We start from the raw sequence: 15554 nt of genomic DNA, 5'->3' as shown, positions 1-15554 counted from the left end.
CATTTTTGCCAGCCTAAGATGCATTCTAAGGCCTTTTTTGGGCTGATAACATATTCTAAACTGTCAAGGATGTAGGATGCATTATTCGTGCCCAAAATATTTTTGGGAATTTCAGTGGTCTAGAATGCGGGTTAATGCGGCTATCAGGCTGCAAAAGTGTTTGGGACAATCAGAGCTCTCTGACACAGTTTTTGGCCACAAACATTTGCTGGACTTTAGGGGGTCTAGGATGCCTGTAAAACCCTTTTTTGGGCCTCCAAAGTTTTCAACATTTTTGCAGGCCTAAAATGCATTTTAAGGCCTTTTTTGGGCTGCTAACATATTCTGAACTTTCAGGGGTGTAGGATGCATTATTCGTGCCCAAAATATTTTTGGGAATTTCAGTGGTCTAGAATGCGGGTTAATGCCCCTTTCAGGCTGCAAATGTTTTTGGGACATTCAGAGCTCTGTGGCTCAGTTTTTGGGCCACCAACATTTTCTGGACTTTAGGGGGTCTAGGATGCCTGTAAACCCCTTCTTTGGGCATGCAAAGTTTTCAACATGTTTGCAGGGTTAAGATGCATTTTAAAGTCTTTTTTGGGCTGATAACATATTCTAAACTGTCAGGGGTGTAGGATGCATTTTAAAGTCTTTTTTGGGCTGATAACATATTCTAAACTGTCAGGGGTGTAGGATGCATTTTTATGGCCAAAATATTTTTGGGAATTTCAGTGGTCTAGAATGCGGGTTAATGCCGCTATCAGGCTGCACATGTTTTTGGGACATTCAGAGCTCTCTGACACAGTTTTTGGCCACAAACATTTGCTGGACTTTAGGGGGTCTAGGATGCCTGTAAACCCCTTTTTTGGGCCTCTAAAGTTTTCAATATTTTTGCTGGTCTAAGATGCATTTTAAGGCCTTTTTCGGGCTGCTAACACATTCTGAACTTTCAAGGGTGTAGGGTGCATTTTTAGTGCCCAAAATATTTTTGGGAATTTCAGTGGTCTGGGATGCGGGTTAATGCCCCTTTCAGGTTGCAAATGTTTTAGGGACATTCAGAGCTCTCTGACACAGTTTTTGGGCCACCATCATTTTCTGGACTTTAGGGGGTCTAGGATGCCTGTAAACCCCTTCTTTGGGCATGCAAAGTTTTCAACATGTTTGCAGGGTTAAAATGCATTTTAAAGTCTTTTTTGGGCTGATAACATATTCTAAACTGTCAGGGGTGTAGGATGCATTTTTCGTGCCCAAAATATTTTTGGGAATTTCAGTGGTCTAGTATGCGGGTTAATGCCCCTTTGAGGTTGCAAATGTTTTTGGGACATTCAGAGCTCTCTGACACAGTTTTTGGGCCACCAACATTTTCTGGACTTTAGGGGGTCTAGGATGCCTGTAAACCCCTTTTTTGGGCCTCCAAAGTTTTCAACATTTTTGCAGGGCTAAGATGCATTTTAAGGCCTTTTTTTGGGCTGATAACATATTCTAAACTTTCAGGGGTGTAGGATGTATTTTTTCGTGCCCAAAATATTTTTGGGAATTTCAGTGGTCTAGAATGCGGGTTAATGCCCCTATCAGGCTGCAAATGTTTTTGGGACATTCAGAGCTCTCTGGCACAGTTTTTGGCCACAAACATTTGCTGGATAGGGGGTCTAGGATGCCTGTAAACCCCTTATTTGGGCCTCCAAAGTTTTTAACATTTTTGCCAGCCTAAGATGCATTCTAAGGCCTTTTTTGGGCTGATAACATATTTTAAACTGTCAAGGGTGTAGGATGCATTATTCGTGCCCAAAATATTTTTGGGAATTTCAGTCGTCTAGAATGCGGGTTAATGCCGCTATCAGGCTGCAAATGTTTTTGGGACATTCAGAGCTCTCTGACACAGTTTTTGGCCACAAACATTTGCTGGACTTTAGGGGGTCTAGGATGCCTGTAAAACCCTTTTTTGGGCCTCCAAAGTTTTCAACATTTTTGCAGGCCTAAGATGCATTTTAAGGCCTTTTTTGGGCTGCTAACATATTCTGAACTTTCAGGGGTGTAGGATGCATTATTCGTGCCCAAAATATTTTTGTTAATTTCAGTGGTCTAGAATGCGGGTTAATGCCGCTATCAGGCTGCAAATGTTTTTGGGACATTCAGAGCTCTCTGACACAGTTTTTGGCCACAAACATTTGCTGGACTTTAGGGGGTCTAGGATGCCTGTAAACCCCTTTTTTGGGCCTCCAAAGTTTTCAACATTTAGGCAGGCCTAAGATGCATTTTAAGGCCTTTTTGGGCTGCTAACATATTCTGAACTTTCAGTGGTGTAAGATGTATTTTTTCGTGCCCAAAATATTTTTGGGAATTTCAGTGGTCTAGTATGCGGGTTAATGTCCCTTTCAGGTTGCAAATGTTTTTGGGACATTCAGAGCTCTCTGACACAGTTTTTGGGCCACCAAAATTTTCTGGACTTTAGGGGGTCTAGGATGCCTGTAAACCCCTTTTTTGGGCCTCCAAGGTTTTCAACATTTTTGCAGGGCTAAGATGCATTTTAAGGCCTTTTTTGGGCTGATAACATATTCTAAACTCTCAGGGGTGTAGGGTGTATTTTTTCGTGCCCAAAATATTTTTGGGAATTTCAGTGGTCTAGAATGCGGGTTAATGCCCCTATCAGGCTGCAAATGTTTTTGGGACATTCAGAGCTCTCTGACACAGTTTTTGGCCTCCATCATTTGCTGGACTTTAGGGGGTCTAGGATGCCTGTAAACCCCTTTTTTGGGCCTCCAAAGTTTTCAACATTTTTGCAGGCCTAATATGCATTTTAAGGCCTTTTTTGGGCTGCTAACATATTCTGAATTTATGGGGTGTAGGATGCATTTTTCGTGCCCAAAATATTTTTGGGAATTTCAGTGGTCTAGTATGCGGGTTAATGCCCCTTTCAGGTTGCAAATGTTTTTGGGACATTCAGAGCTCTCTGACACAGTTTTTGGGCCGCCAAAATTTCTGGACTTTAGGGGGTCTAGGATGCCTGTAAACCCCTTTTTTGGGCCTCCAAAGTTTTCAACATTTTTGCAGCCTAAGATGCATTCTAAGGCCTTTTTTGGGCTGATAACATATTCTAAACTGTCAGGGGTGTAGGATGCATTTTTCGTGCCCAAAATAATTTTGGGAATTTCAGTGGTGTAGGATGCGGGTTAATGCCCCTTTCGAGCTGCAAACGTATTTGGGACATTCAGAGCTCAATGGCAGAGTTTTTGGGCCACCAACATTTTCTGGACTTTAGGGGGTCTAGGATGCCTGTAAACCCCTTTTTTGGGCCTCCAAAGTTTTCAACATTTTTGCAGGCCTAAGATGCATTCTAAGACCTTTTTTGGGCTGATAACATATTCTAAACTGCCAGGGGTGTAGGATGCATTTTTCGGGCCCAAAATATTTTTGGGAATTTCAGTGGTCTAGGATGCAGGTTAATGCCCCTTTCGGGCTGCAAATGTTTTTGGGACATTCAGAACTCTCTGGCACAGTGTTTGGGCAACCAACATTTTCTGGACTTTAGGGGGTCTAGGATGCCTGTAAACCCCTTTTTTGGGCATCCAAAGCTTTCAACATTTTTGCAGGGCTAAAATGCAGTTTAAGGCCTTTTTTGGGATGCCAACATATTCTGAACTTTCAGGGGTGTAGGATGCATTTTTTGTGCCCAAAATATTTTTGGGAATTTCAGTGGTCTAGTATGCGGGTTAATGCCCCTTTCGGGCTGCAAATGTTTTTGGGACATTCAGAGCTCTCTGGCACAGTGTTTGGGCCACCAACATTTTCTGGACTTTAGGGGGTCTAGGATGCTTGTAAACCCCTTTTTTGGGCCTCTAAAGTTTTCAATATTTTTGCTTTCCTAAGATGCATTCTAAGGCTTTTTTTGGGCTGATAACATATTCTAAACTGTCAGGTGTGTAGGATGCATTTTTGGTGCCCAAAATATTTTTGGGAATTTCAGTGGTCTAGGATGCGGGTTAATGCCCCTTTCAGGCTGCAAATGTTTTTGGGACATTCAGAGCTCTGTGGCTCAGTTTTTGGGCCACCAACATTTTCTGGACTTTAGGGGTCTAGGATGCCTGTAAACCCCTTTTTTGGGCCTCTAAAGTTTTCAATATTTTTGCTGGTCTAAGATGCATTTTAAGGCCTTTTTCGGGCTGCTAACACATTCTGAACTTTCAAGGGTGTAGGGTGCATTTTTAGTGCCCAAAATATTTTTGGGAATTTCAGTGGTCTGGGATGCGGGTTAATGCCCCTTTCAGGTTGCAAATGTTTTTGGGACATTCAGAGCTCTCTGACACAGTTTTTGGGCCACCAACATTTTCTGGACTTTAGGGGGTCTAGGATGCCTGTAAACCCCTTCTTTGGGCATCCAAAGTTTTCAACATTTTTGCAGGGCTAAGATGCATTTTAAAGTCTTTTTTGGGCTGATAACATATTCTAAACTGTCAGGGGTGTAGGATGCATTTTTCGTGCCCAAAATATTTTTGGGAATTTCAGTGGTCTAAGAAGCGGGTTAATGCCCCTTTCGGGCTGCAGATGTTTTTCGGCCATTCAGAGCTCTCTTGCACAGTTTTTGGCCACCAACATTTGCTGGACTTTAGGGGGTCTAGGATGCCTGTAAACCCCTTATTTGGGCCTCCAAAGTTTTTAACATTTTTGCAGGCCTAAGATGCATTTTAAGGTCTTTTTTGGGCTGCTAACATATTCTGAACTTTCAGTGGTGTAGGATGTATTTTTTTGTGCCCAAAATATTTTTGGGAATTTCAGTGGTCTAGAATGCGGGTTAATGCCCCTATCAGGCTGCAAATGTTTTTGGGACATTCAGAGCTCTCTGACACAGTTTTTGGCCACAAACATTTGCTGGACTTTAGGGGGTCTAGGATGCCTGTAAACCCCTTATTTGGACCTCCAATGTTTTTAACATTTTTGCCAGCCTAAGATGCATTCTAAGGCCTTTTTTGGGCTGATAACATATTCTAAACTGTCAAGGGTGTAGGATGCATTATTCGTGCCCAAAATATTTTTGGGAATTTCAGTGGTCTAGAATGCGGGTTAATGCCCCTTTCAGGTTGCAAATGTTTTTGGGACATTCAGAGCTCTCTGACACAGTTTTTGGGCCACCAAAATTTTCTGGACTTTAGGGGGTCTAGGATGCCTGTAAACCCCTTTTTTGGGCCTCCAAAGTTTTCAACATTTTTGCAGGGCTAAGATGCATTTTAAGGCCTTTTTTTGGGCTGATAACATATTCTAAACTTTCAGGGGTGTAGGATGTATTTTTTCGTGCCCAAAATATTTTTGGGAATTTCAGTGGTCTAGAATGCGGGTTAATGCCCCTATCATGCTGCAAATGTTTTTGGGACATTCAGAGCTCTCTGACACAGTTTTTGGCCACAAACATTTGCTGGACTTTAGGGGGTCTAGGATGCCTGTAAACCCCTTATTTGGGCCTCCAAAGTTTTTAACATTTTTGCCAGCCTAAGATGCATTCTAAGGCCTTTTTTGGGCTGATAACATATTTTAAACTGTCAAGGGTGTAGGATGCATTATTCGTGCCCAAAATATTTTTGGGAATTTCAGTGGTCTAGAATGCGGGTTAATGCCGCTATCAGGCTGCAAATGTTTTTGGGACATTCAGAGCTCTCTGACACAGTTTTTGGCCACAAACATTTGCTGGACTTTAGGGGGTCTAGGATGCCTGTAAAACCCTTTTTTGGGCCTCCAAAGTTTTCAACATTTTTGCAGGCCTAAGATGCATTTTAAGGCCTTTTTTGGGCTGCTAACATATTCTGAACTTTCAGGGGTGTAGGATGCATTATTCGTGCCCAAAATATTTTTGGTAATTTCAGTGGTCTAGAATGCGGGTTAATGCCGCTATCAGGCTGCAAATGTTTTGGGGACATTCAGAGCTCTCTGACACAGTTTTTGGCCACAAACATTTGCTGGACTTTAGGGGGTCTACGATGCCTGTAAACCCCTTGTTTGGGCCTCCAAAGTTTTCACCATTTTTGCAGGCCTAAGATGCATTTTAAGGTCTTTTTTGGGCTGCTAACATATTCTGAACTTTCAGTGGTGTAAGATGCATTTTTCGTGCCCAAAATATTTTTGGGAATTTCAGTGGTCTAGTATGCGGGTTAATGCCCCTTTCAGGTTGCAAATGTTTTTGGGACATTCAGAGCTCTCTGACACAGTTTTTGGGCCACCAAAAGTTTCTGGACTTTAGGGGGTCTAGGATGCCTGTAAACCCCTTTTTTGGGCCTCCAAAGTTTTCAACATTTTTGCAGGGCTAAGATGCATTTTAAGGCCTTTTTTGGGCTGATAACATATTCTAAACTCTCAGGGGTGTAGGATGTATTTTTTCGTGCCCAAAATATTTTTGGGAATGTCAGTGGTCTAGAATGCGGGTTAATGCCCGTATCAGGCTGCAAATGTTTTTGGGACATTCAGAGCTGTCTGACACAGTTTTTGGCCTCCATCATTTGCTGGACTTTAGGGGGTCTAGGATGCCTGTAAACCCCTTTTTTGGGCCTCCAAAGTTTTCAACATTTTTGCAGGCCTAAGATGCATTTTAAGGCCTTTTTTGGGCTGCTAACATATTCTGAACTTTCAGGGGTGTAGGATGCATTATTCGTGCCCAAAATATTTTTGGGAATTTCAGTGGTCTAGAATGCGGGTTAATGCCGCTATCAGGCTGCAAATGTTTTTGGGACATTCAGAGCTCTCTGACACAGTTTTTGGCCACAAACATTTGCTGGACTTTAGGGGGTCTAGGATGCCTGTAAACCCCTTTTTTGGGCCTCCAAAGTTTTCAACATTTTTGCAGGCCTAAGATGCATTCTAAGGCCTTTTTTGGGCTGCTAACATATTCTAAACTGTCAGGGGTGTAGGATGCATTTTTATGGCCAAAATATTTTTGGGAATTTCAGTGGTCTAGAATGCGGGTTAATGCCGCTATCAGGCTGCAAATGTTTTTGGGACATTCAGAGCTCTCTGACACAGTTTTTGGCCACAAACATTTGCTGGACTTTAGGGGGTCTAGGATGCCTGTAAACCCCTTTTTTGGGCCTCCAAAGTTTTCAACATTTTTGCAGGCCTAAGATGCATTTTAAGCCCTTTTTTGGGCTGCTAACATATTCTGAACTTTCAGGGGTGTAGGATGCATTTTTCGTGCCCAAAAGATTTTTGGGAATTTCAGTGGTCTAGGATGCAGGTTAATGCCCCTTTCGGGCTGCACATGTTTTTGGGACATTCAGAACTCTCTGGCACAGTTTTTGGGCCAACCACATTTTCTGGACTTTAGGGGGTCTACGATGCCTGTAAACCCCTTGTTTGGGCCTCCAAAGTTTTCACCATTTTTGCAGGCTTAAGATGCATATTAAGGCCTTTTTTGGGCTGCTAACATATGCTGAACTTTCAGGGGTGTAAGATGCATTTTTCGTGCCCAAAATATTTTTGGGAATTTCAGTGGTCTAGGATGCAGGTTAATGCCCCTTCCAGGTTGCACATGTTTTTGGGACATTTAGAGCTCGCTGACACAGTTTTTGGGCCACCAACATTTTCTGGCCTTTAGGGGGTCTAGGATGCCTGTAAACCCCTTTTTTGGGCCTCCAAAGTTTTCAACATTTTTGCAGGCCTAAGATGCATTTTAAGGTCTTTTTTGGGCTGCTAACATATTCTGAACTTTCAGTGGTGTAAGATGTATTTTTTCGTGCCCAAAATATTTTTGGGAATTTCAGTGGTCTAGTATGCGGGTTAATGCCCCTTTCAGGTTGCAAATGTTTTTGGGACATTCAGAGCTCTCTGACACAGTTTTTGGGCCACCAAAAGTTTCTGGACTTTAGGGGGTCTAGGATGCCTGTAAACCCCTTTTTTGGGCCTCCAAAGTTTTCAACATTTTTGCAGGGCTAAGATGCATTTTAAGGGCTTTTTTGGGCTGATAACATATTCTAAACTCTCAGGGGTGTAGGATGTATTTTTTCGTGCCCAAAATATTTTTGGGAATGTCAGTGGTCTAGAATGCGGGTTAATGCCCGTATCAGGCTGCAAATGTTTTTGGGACATTCAGAGCTGTCTGACACAGTTTTTGGCCTCCATCATTTGCTGGACTTTAGGGGGTCTAGGATGCCTGTAAACCCCTTTTTTGGGCCTCCAAAGTTTTCAACATTTTTGCAGGCCTAAGATGCATTTTAAGGCCTTTTTTGGGCTGCTAACATATTCTGAACTTTCAGGGGTGTAGGATGCATTATTCGTGCCCAAAATATTTTTGGGAATTTCAGTGGTCTAGAATGCGGGTTAATGCCGCTATCAGGCTGCAAATGTTTTTGGGACATTCAGAGCTCTCTGACACAGTTTTTGGCCACAAACATTTGCTGGACTTTAGGGGGTCTAGGATGCCTGTAAACCCCTTTTTTGGGCCTCCAAAGTTTTCAACATTTTTGCAGGCCTAAGATGCATTCTAAGGCCTTTTTTGGGCTGCTAACATATTCTAAACTGTCAGGGGTGTAGGATGCATTTTTATGGCCAAAATATTTTTGGTAATTTCAGTGGTCTAGAATGCGGGTTAATGCCGCTATCAGGCTGCAAATGTTTTTGGGACATTCAGAGCTCTCTGACACAGTTTTTGGCCACAAACATTTGCTGGACTTTAGGGGGTCTAGGATGCCTGTAAACCCCTTTTTTGGGCCTCCAAAGTTTTCAACATTTTTGCAGGCCTAAGATGCATTTTAAGGCCTTTTTTGGGCTGCTAACATATTCTGAACTTTCAGGGGTGTAGGATGCATTTTTCGTGCCCAAAAGATTTTTGGGAATTTCAGTGGTCTAGGATGCAGGTTAATGCCCCTTTCGGGCTGCACATGTTTTTGGGACATTCAGAACTCTCTTGCACAGTTTTTGGGCCAACCACATTTTCTGGACTTTAGGGGGTCTACGATGCCTGTAAACCCCTTGTTTGGGCCTCCAAAGTTTTCACCATTTTTGCAGGCTTAAGATGCATATTAAGGCCTTTTTTGGGCTGCTAACATATGCTGAACTTTCAGGGGTGTAAGATGCATTTTTCGTGCCCAAAATATTTTTGGGAATTTCAGTGGTCTAGGATGCAGGTTAATGCCCCTTCCAGGTTGCACATGTTTTTGGGACATTTAGAGCTCGCTGACACAGTTTTTGGGCCACCAACATTTTCTGGCCTTTAGGGGGTCTAGGATGCCTGTAAACCCCTTTTTTGGGCCTCCAAAGTTTTCAACATTTTTGCAGGCCTAAGATGCATTTTAAGGTCTTTTTTGGGCTGCTAACATATTCTGAACTTTCAGTGGTGTAAGATGTATTTTTTCGTGCCCAAAATATTTTTGGGAATTTCAGTGGTCTAGTATGCGGGTTAATGCCCGTATCAGGCTGCAAATGTTTTTGGGACATTCAGAGCTGTCTGACACAGTTTTTGGCCTCCATCATTTGCTGGACTTTAGGGGGTCTAGGATGCCTGTAAACCCCTTTTTTGGGCCTCCAAAGTTTTCAACATTTTTGCAGGCCTAAGATGCATTTTAAGGCCTTTTTTGGGCTGCTAACATATTCTGAACTTTCAGGGGTGTAGGATGCATTATTCGTGCCCAAAATATTTTTGGGAATTTCAGTGGTCTAGAATGCGGGTTAATGCCGCTATCAGGCTGCAAATGTTTTTGGGACATTCAGAGCTCTCTGACACAGTTTTTGGCCACAAACATTTGCTGGACTTTAGGGGGTCTAGGATGCCTGTAAACCCCTTTTTTGGGCCTCCAAAGTTTTCAACATTTTTGCAGGCCTAAGATGCATTCTAAGGCCTTTTTTGGGCTGCTAACATATTCTAAACTGTCAGGGGTGTAGGATGCATTTTTATGGCCAAAATATTTTTGGGAATTTCAGTGGTCTAGAATGTGGGTTAATGCCCCTTTCAGGCTGCAAATGTTTTTGGGACATTCAGAGCTCTGTGGCTCAGTTTTTGGGCCACCAACATTTTCTGGACTTTAGGGGGTCTAGGATGCCTGTAAACCCCTTCTTTGGGCATGCAAAGTTTTCAACATGTTTGCAGGGTTAAGATGCATTTTAAGGCCTTTTTCGGGCTGCTAACACATTCTGAACTTTCAAGGGTGTAGGGTGCATTTTTAGTGCCCAAAATATTTTTGGGAATTTCAGTGGTCTGGGATGCGGGTTAATGCCGCTATCAGGCTGCAAATGTTTTTGGGACATTCAGATCTCTCTGACACAGTTTTTGGGCCACCAACATTTTCTGGACTTTAGGGGTCTAGGATGCCTGTAAACCCCTTCTTTGGGCATGCAAAGTTTTCAACATGTTTGCAGGGTTAAGATGCATTTTAAAGTCTTTTTTGGGCTGATAACATATTCTAAACTGTCAGGGGTGTAGGATGCATTATTCGTGCCCAAAATATTTTTGGGAATTTCAGTGGTCTAGAATGCGGGTTAATGCCGCTATCAGGCTGCAAATGTTTTTGGGACATTCAGAGCTCTCTGACACAGTTTTTGGCCACAAACATTTGCTGGACTTTAGTGGGTCTACGATGCCTGTAAACCCCTTTTTTGGGCCTCCAAAGTTTTCAACATTTTTGCAGGCCTAAGATGCATTTTAAGGCCTTTTTTTGGGATGCCAAAATATTCTGAACTTTCAGGGGTGTAGGATGCATTTATCGTGCCCAAAATATTTTTGGGAATTTCACTGGTCTAGGATGCGGGTTAATGCCCCTTTCGGGATGCAAATGTTTTTCGGACAGCATAGCTCTCTGGCACAGTTTTTGGGCCACCCACATTTTCTGTACTTTAGGGGGTCTAGGATGCCTGTAAACCCCTTTTTTGGGCCTCCAAAGTTTTCAACATTTTTGCAGGCCTAAGATGCATTCTAAGGCCTTTTTTGGGCTGATAACATATTCTAAACTGTCAGGGGTGTAGGATGCATTTTTCGTGCCCAAAATATTTTTGGGAATTTCAGTGGTCTAGAATGCGGGTTAATGCCCTTTTCAGGCTGCAAATGTTTTTGGGACATTCAGAGCTCTGTGGCTCAGTTTTTGGGCCTCCAACATTTTCTGGACTTTAGGGGTCTAGGATGCCTGTAAACCCCTTTTTTGGGCCTCTAAAGTTTTCAATATTTTTGCTGGTCTAAGATGCATTTTAAGGCCTTTTTCGGGCTGCTAACACATTCTGAACTTTCAAGGGTGTAGGATGCATTTTTAGTGCCCAAAATATTTTTGGGAATTTCAGTGGTATGGGATGCGGGTTAATGCCCCTTTCAGGTTGCAAATGTTTTTGGGACATTCAGAGCTCTCTGACACAGTTTTTGGGCCACCAACATTTTCTGGACTTTAGGGGGTCTAGGATGCCTGTAAACCCCTTCTTTGGGCATCCAAAGTTTTCAACATGTTTGCAGGGTTAAGATGCATTTTAAAGTCTTTTTTGGGCTGATAACATATTCTAAACTGTCAGGGGTGTAGGATGCATTTTTCGTGCCCAAAATATTTTTGGGAATTTCAGTGGTCTAAGAGGCGGGTTAATGCCCCTTTCGGGCTGCAGATGTTTTTCGGCCATTCAGAGCTCTCTGGCACAGTTTTTGGCCACCAACATTTGCTGGACTTTAGGGGGTCTAGGATGCCTGTAAACCCCTTATTTGGGCCTCCAAAGTTTTTAACATTTTTGCAGGCCTAAGATGCATTTTAAGGTCTTTTTTGGGCTGCTAACATATTATGAACTTTCAGTGGTGTAGGATGTATTTTTTCGTGCCCAAAATATTTTTGGGAATTTCAGTGGTCTAGAATGCGGGTTAATGCCCCTATCAGGCTGCAAATGTTTTTGGGACATTCAGAGCTCTCTGACACAGTTTTTGGCCTCCATCATTTGCTGGACTTTAGGGGGTCTAGGATGCCTGTAAACCCCTTTTTTGGGCCTCCAAAGTTTTCAACATTTTTGCAGGCCTAAGATGCATTCTAAGGCCTTTTTTGGGCTGATAACATATTCTAAACTGTCAGGGGTGTAGGATGCATTTTTCGTGCCCAAAATATTTTTGGGAATTTCAGTGGTCTAGAATGCGGGTTAATGTCCCTATCAGGCTGCAAATGTTTTTGGGACATTCAGAGCTCTCTGACACAGTTTTTGGCCACCATCATTTGCTGGACTTTAGGCGGTCTAGGATGCCTGTAAACCCCTTTTTTGGGCCTCCAAAGTTTTCAACATTTTTGCAGGCCTAAGATGCATTTTAAGACCTTTTTTGGGCTGCTAACATATTCTAAACTGTCAAGGGTGTAGGATGCATTTTTCGTGCCCAAAATATTTTTGGGAATTTAAGTAGTCTAGAATGTAGGTTAATGCCCCTATCAGGCTGCAAATGTTTTTGGGACATTCAGAGCTCTCTGACACAGTTTTTGGCCACCATCATTTGCTGGACTTTAGGGGGTCTAGGATGCCTGTAAACCCCTTTTTTGGGCCTCCAAAGTTTTCAACATTTTTGCAGGCCTAAAATGTATTCTAAGGCCTTTTTTGGGCTGATAACATATTCTAAACTGTCAAGGGTGTAGGATGCATCTTTCGTGCCCAAAATATTTTTGGGAATTTAAGTAGTCTAGAATGTAGGTTAATGCCCCTATCAGGCTGCAAATGTTTTTGGGACATTCAGAGCTCTCTGACACAGTTTTTGGCCACCATCATTTGCTGGACTTTTGGGGGTCTAGGATGCCTGTAAACCCCTTTTTTGGGCCTCCAAAGTTTTCAACATTTTTGCAGGCCTAAGATGCATTCTAAGGCCTTTTTTGGGCTGATAACATACTCTGAACTTTCAGGGGTGTAGGATGCATTTTTCGTCCCAAAATATTTTTGGGAATTTAAGTAGTCTAGAATGTAGGTTTATGCCCCTATCAGGCTGCAAATGTTTTTGGGACATTCAGAGCTCTCTGACACAGTTTTTGGCCACCATCATTTGCTGGACTTTAGGGGGTCTAGGATGCCTGTAAACCCCTTTTTTGGGCCTCCAAAGTTTTCAACATTTTTGCAGGCCTAATATGCATTTTAAGGCCTTTTTTGGGCTGCTAACATATTCTGAACTTATGGGGTGTAGGATGCATTTTTCGTGCCCAAAATATTTTTGGGAATTTCAGTGGTCTAGTATGCGGGTTAATGCCCCTTTCAGGTTGCAAATGTTTTTGGGACATTCAGAGCTCTCTGACACAGTTTTTGGGCCACCAACATTTTCTGGACTTTAGGGGGTCTAGGATGCCTGTAAACCCCTTTTTTGGGCCTCCAAAGTTTTCAACATTTTTGCAGGCCTAATAGGCATTTTAAGGCCTTTTTTGGGCTGCTAACATATTCTGAACTTATGGGGTGTAGGATGCATTTTTCGTGCCCAAAATATTTTTGGGAATTTCAGTGGTCTAGGATGCGGGTTAATGCCCCTTTCAGGCTGCAAATGTTTTTGGGACATTCAGAGCTCTGTGGCTCAGTTTTTGGGCCACCAACATTTTCTGGACTTTAGGGGTCTAGGATGCCTGTAAACCCCTTTTTTGGGCCTCTAAAGTTTTCAATGTTTTTGCTGGTCTAAGATGCATTTTAAGGCCTTTTTCAGCTGCTAACACATTCTGAACTTTCAAGGGTGTAGGGTGCATTTTTAGTGCCCAAAATATTTTTGGGAATTTCAGTGGTCTGGGATGCGGGTTAATGCCCCTTTCAGGTTGCAAATGTTTTTGGGACATTCAGAGCTCTCTGACACAGTTTTTGGGCCACCAACATTTTCTGGACTTTAGGGGGTCTAGGATGCCTGTAAACCCCTTCTTTGGGCATCCAAAGTTTTCAACATGTTTGCAGGGTTAAGATGCATTTTAAAGTCTTTTTTGGGCTGATAACATATTCTAAACTGTCAGGGGTGTAGGATGCATTTTTCGTGCCCAAAATATTTTTGGGAATTTCAGTGGTCTAAGAAGCGGGTTAATGCCCCTTTCGGGCTGCAGATGTTTTTCGGCCATTCAGAGCTCTCTGGCACAGTTTTTGGCCACCAACATTTGCTGGACTTTAGGGGGTCTAGGATGCCTGTAAACCCCTTATTTGGGCCTCCAAAGTTTTTAACATTTTTGCCAGCCTAAGATGCATTCTAAGGCCTTTTTTGGGCTGATAACATATTCTAAACTGTCAAGGATGTAGGATGCATTATTCGTGCCCAAAATATTTTTGGGAATTTCAGTGGTCTAGAATGCGGGTTAATGCCGCTATCAGGCTGCAAAAGTGTTTGGGACAATCAGAGCTCTCTGACACAGTTTTTGGCCACAAACATTTGCTGGACTTTAGGGGGTCTAGGATGCCTGTAAAACCCTTTTTTGGGCCTCCAAAGTTTTCAACATTTTTGCAGGCCTAAGATGCATTTTAAGGCCTTTTTTGGGCTGCTAACATATTCTGAACTTTCAGGGGTGTAGGATGCATTATTCGTGCCCAAAATATTTTTGTTAATTTCAGTGGTCTAGAATGCGGGTTAATGCCGCTATCAGGCTGCAAATGTTTTTGGGACATTCAGAGCTCTCTGACACAGTTTTTGGCCACAAACATTTGCTGGACTTTAGGGGGTCTACGATGCCTGTAAACCCCTTGTTTGGGCCTCCAAAGTTTTCACCATTTTTGCAGGCTTAAGATGCATATTAAGGCCTTTTTTGGGCTGCTAACATATGCTGAACTTTCAGGGGTGTAAGATGCATTTTTCGTGCCCAAAATATTTTTGGGAATTTCAGTGGTCTAGGATGCAGGTTAATGCCCCTTCCAGGTTGCACATGTTTTTGGGACATTTAGAGCTCGCTGACACAGTTTTTGGGCCACCAACATTTTCTGGCCTTTAGGGGGTCTAGGATGCCTGTAAACCCCTTTTTTGGGCCTCCAAAGTTTTCAACATTTTTGCAGGCCTAAGATGCATTTTAAGGTCTTTTTTGGGCTGCTAACATATTCTGAACTTTCAGTGGTGTAAGATGTATTTTTTCGTGCCCAAAATATTTTTGGGAATTTCAGTGGTCTAGTATGCGGGTTAATGCCCCTTTCAGGTTGCAAATGTTTTTGGGACATTCAGAGCTCTCTGACACAGTTTTTGGGCCACCAAAAGTTTCTGGACTTTAGGGGGTCTAGGATGCCTGTAAACCCCTTTTTTGGGCCTCCAAAGTTTTCAACATTTTTGCAGGGCTAAGATGCATTTTAAGGCCTTTTTTGGGCTGATAACATATTCTAAACTCTCAGGGGTGTAGGATGTATTTTTTCGTGCCCAAAATATTTTTGGGAATGTCAGTGGTCTAGAATGCGGGTTAATGCCCGTATCAGGCTGCAAATGTTTTTGGGACATTCAGAGCTGTCTGACACAGTTTTTGGCCTCCATCATTTGCTGGACTTTAGGGGGTCTAGGATGCCTGTAAACCCCTTTTTTGGGCCTCCAAAGTTTTCAACATTTTTGCAGGCCTAAGATGCATTTTAAGGCCTTTTTTGGGCTGCTAACATATTCTGAACTTTCAGGGGTGTAGGATGCATTATTCGTGCCCAAAATATTTTTGGGAATTTCAGTGGTCTAGAATGCGGGTTAATGCCGC

Source organism: Ambystoma mexicanum, chromosome 14, assembly GCF_040938575.1.
Source record: "Ambystoma mexicanum isolate Mex_15411 chromosome 14, UKY_AmexF1_1, whole genome shotgun sequence".
In the NCBI taxonomy this organism is placed as follows: domain Eukaryota; kingdom Metazoa; phylum Chordata; class Amphibia; order Caudata; family Ambystomatidae; genus Ambystoma; species Ambystoma mexicanum.
Note: the sequence above shows the minus strand (reverse complement) of the source record.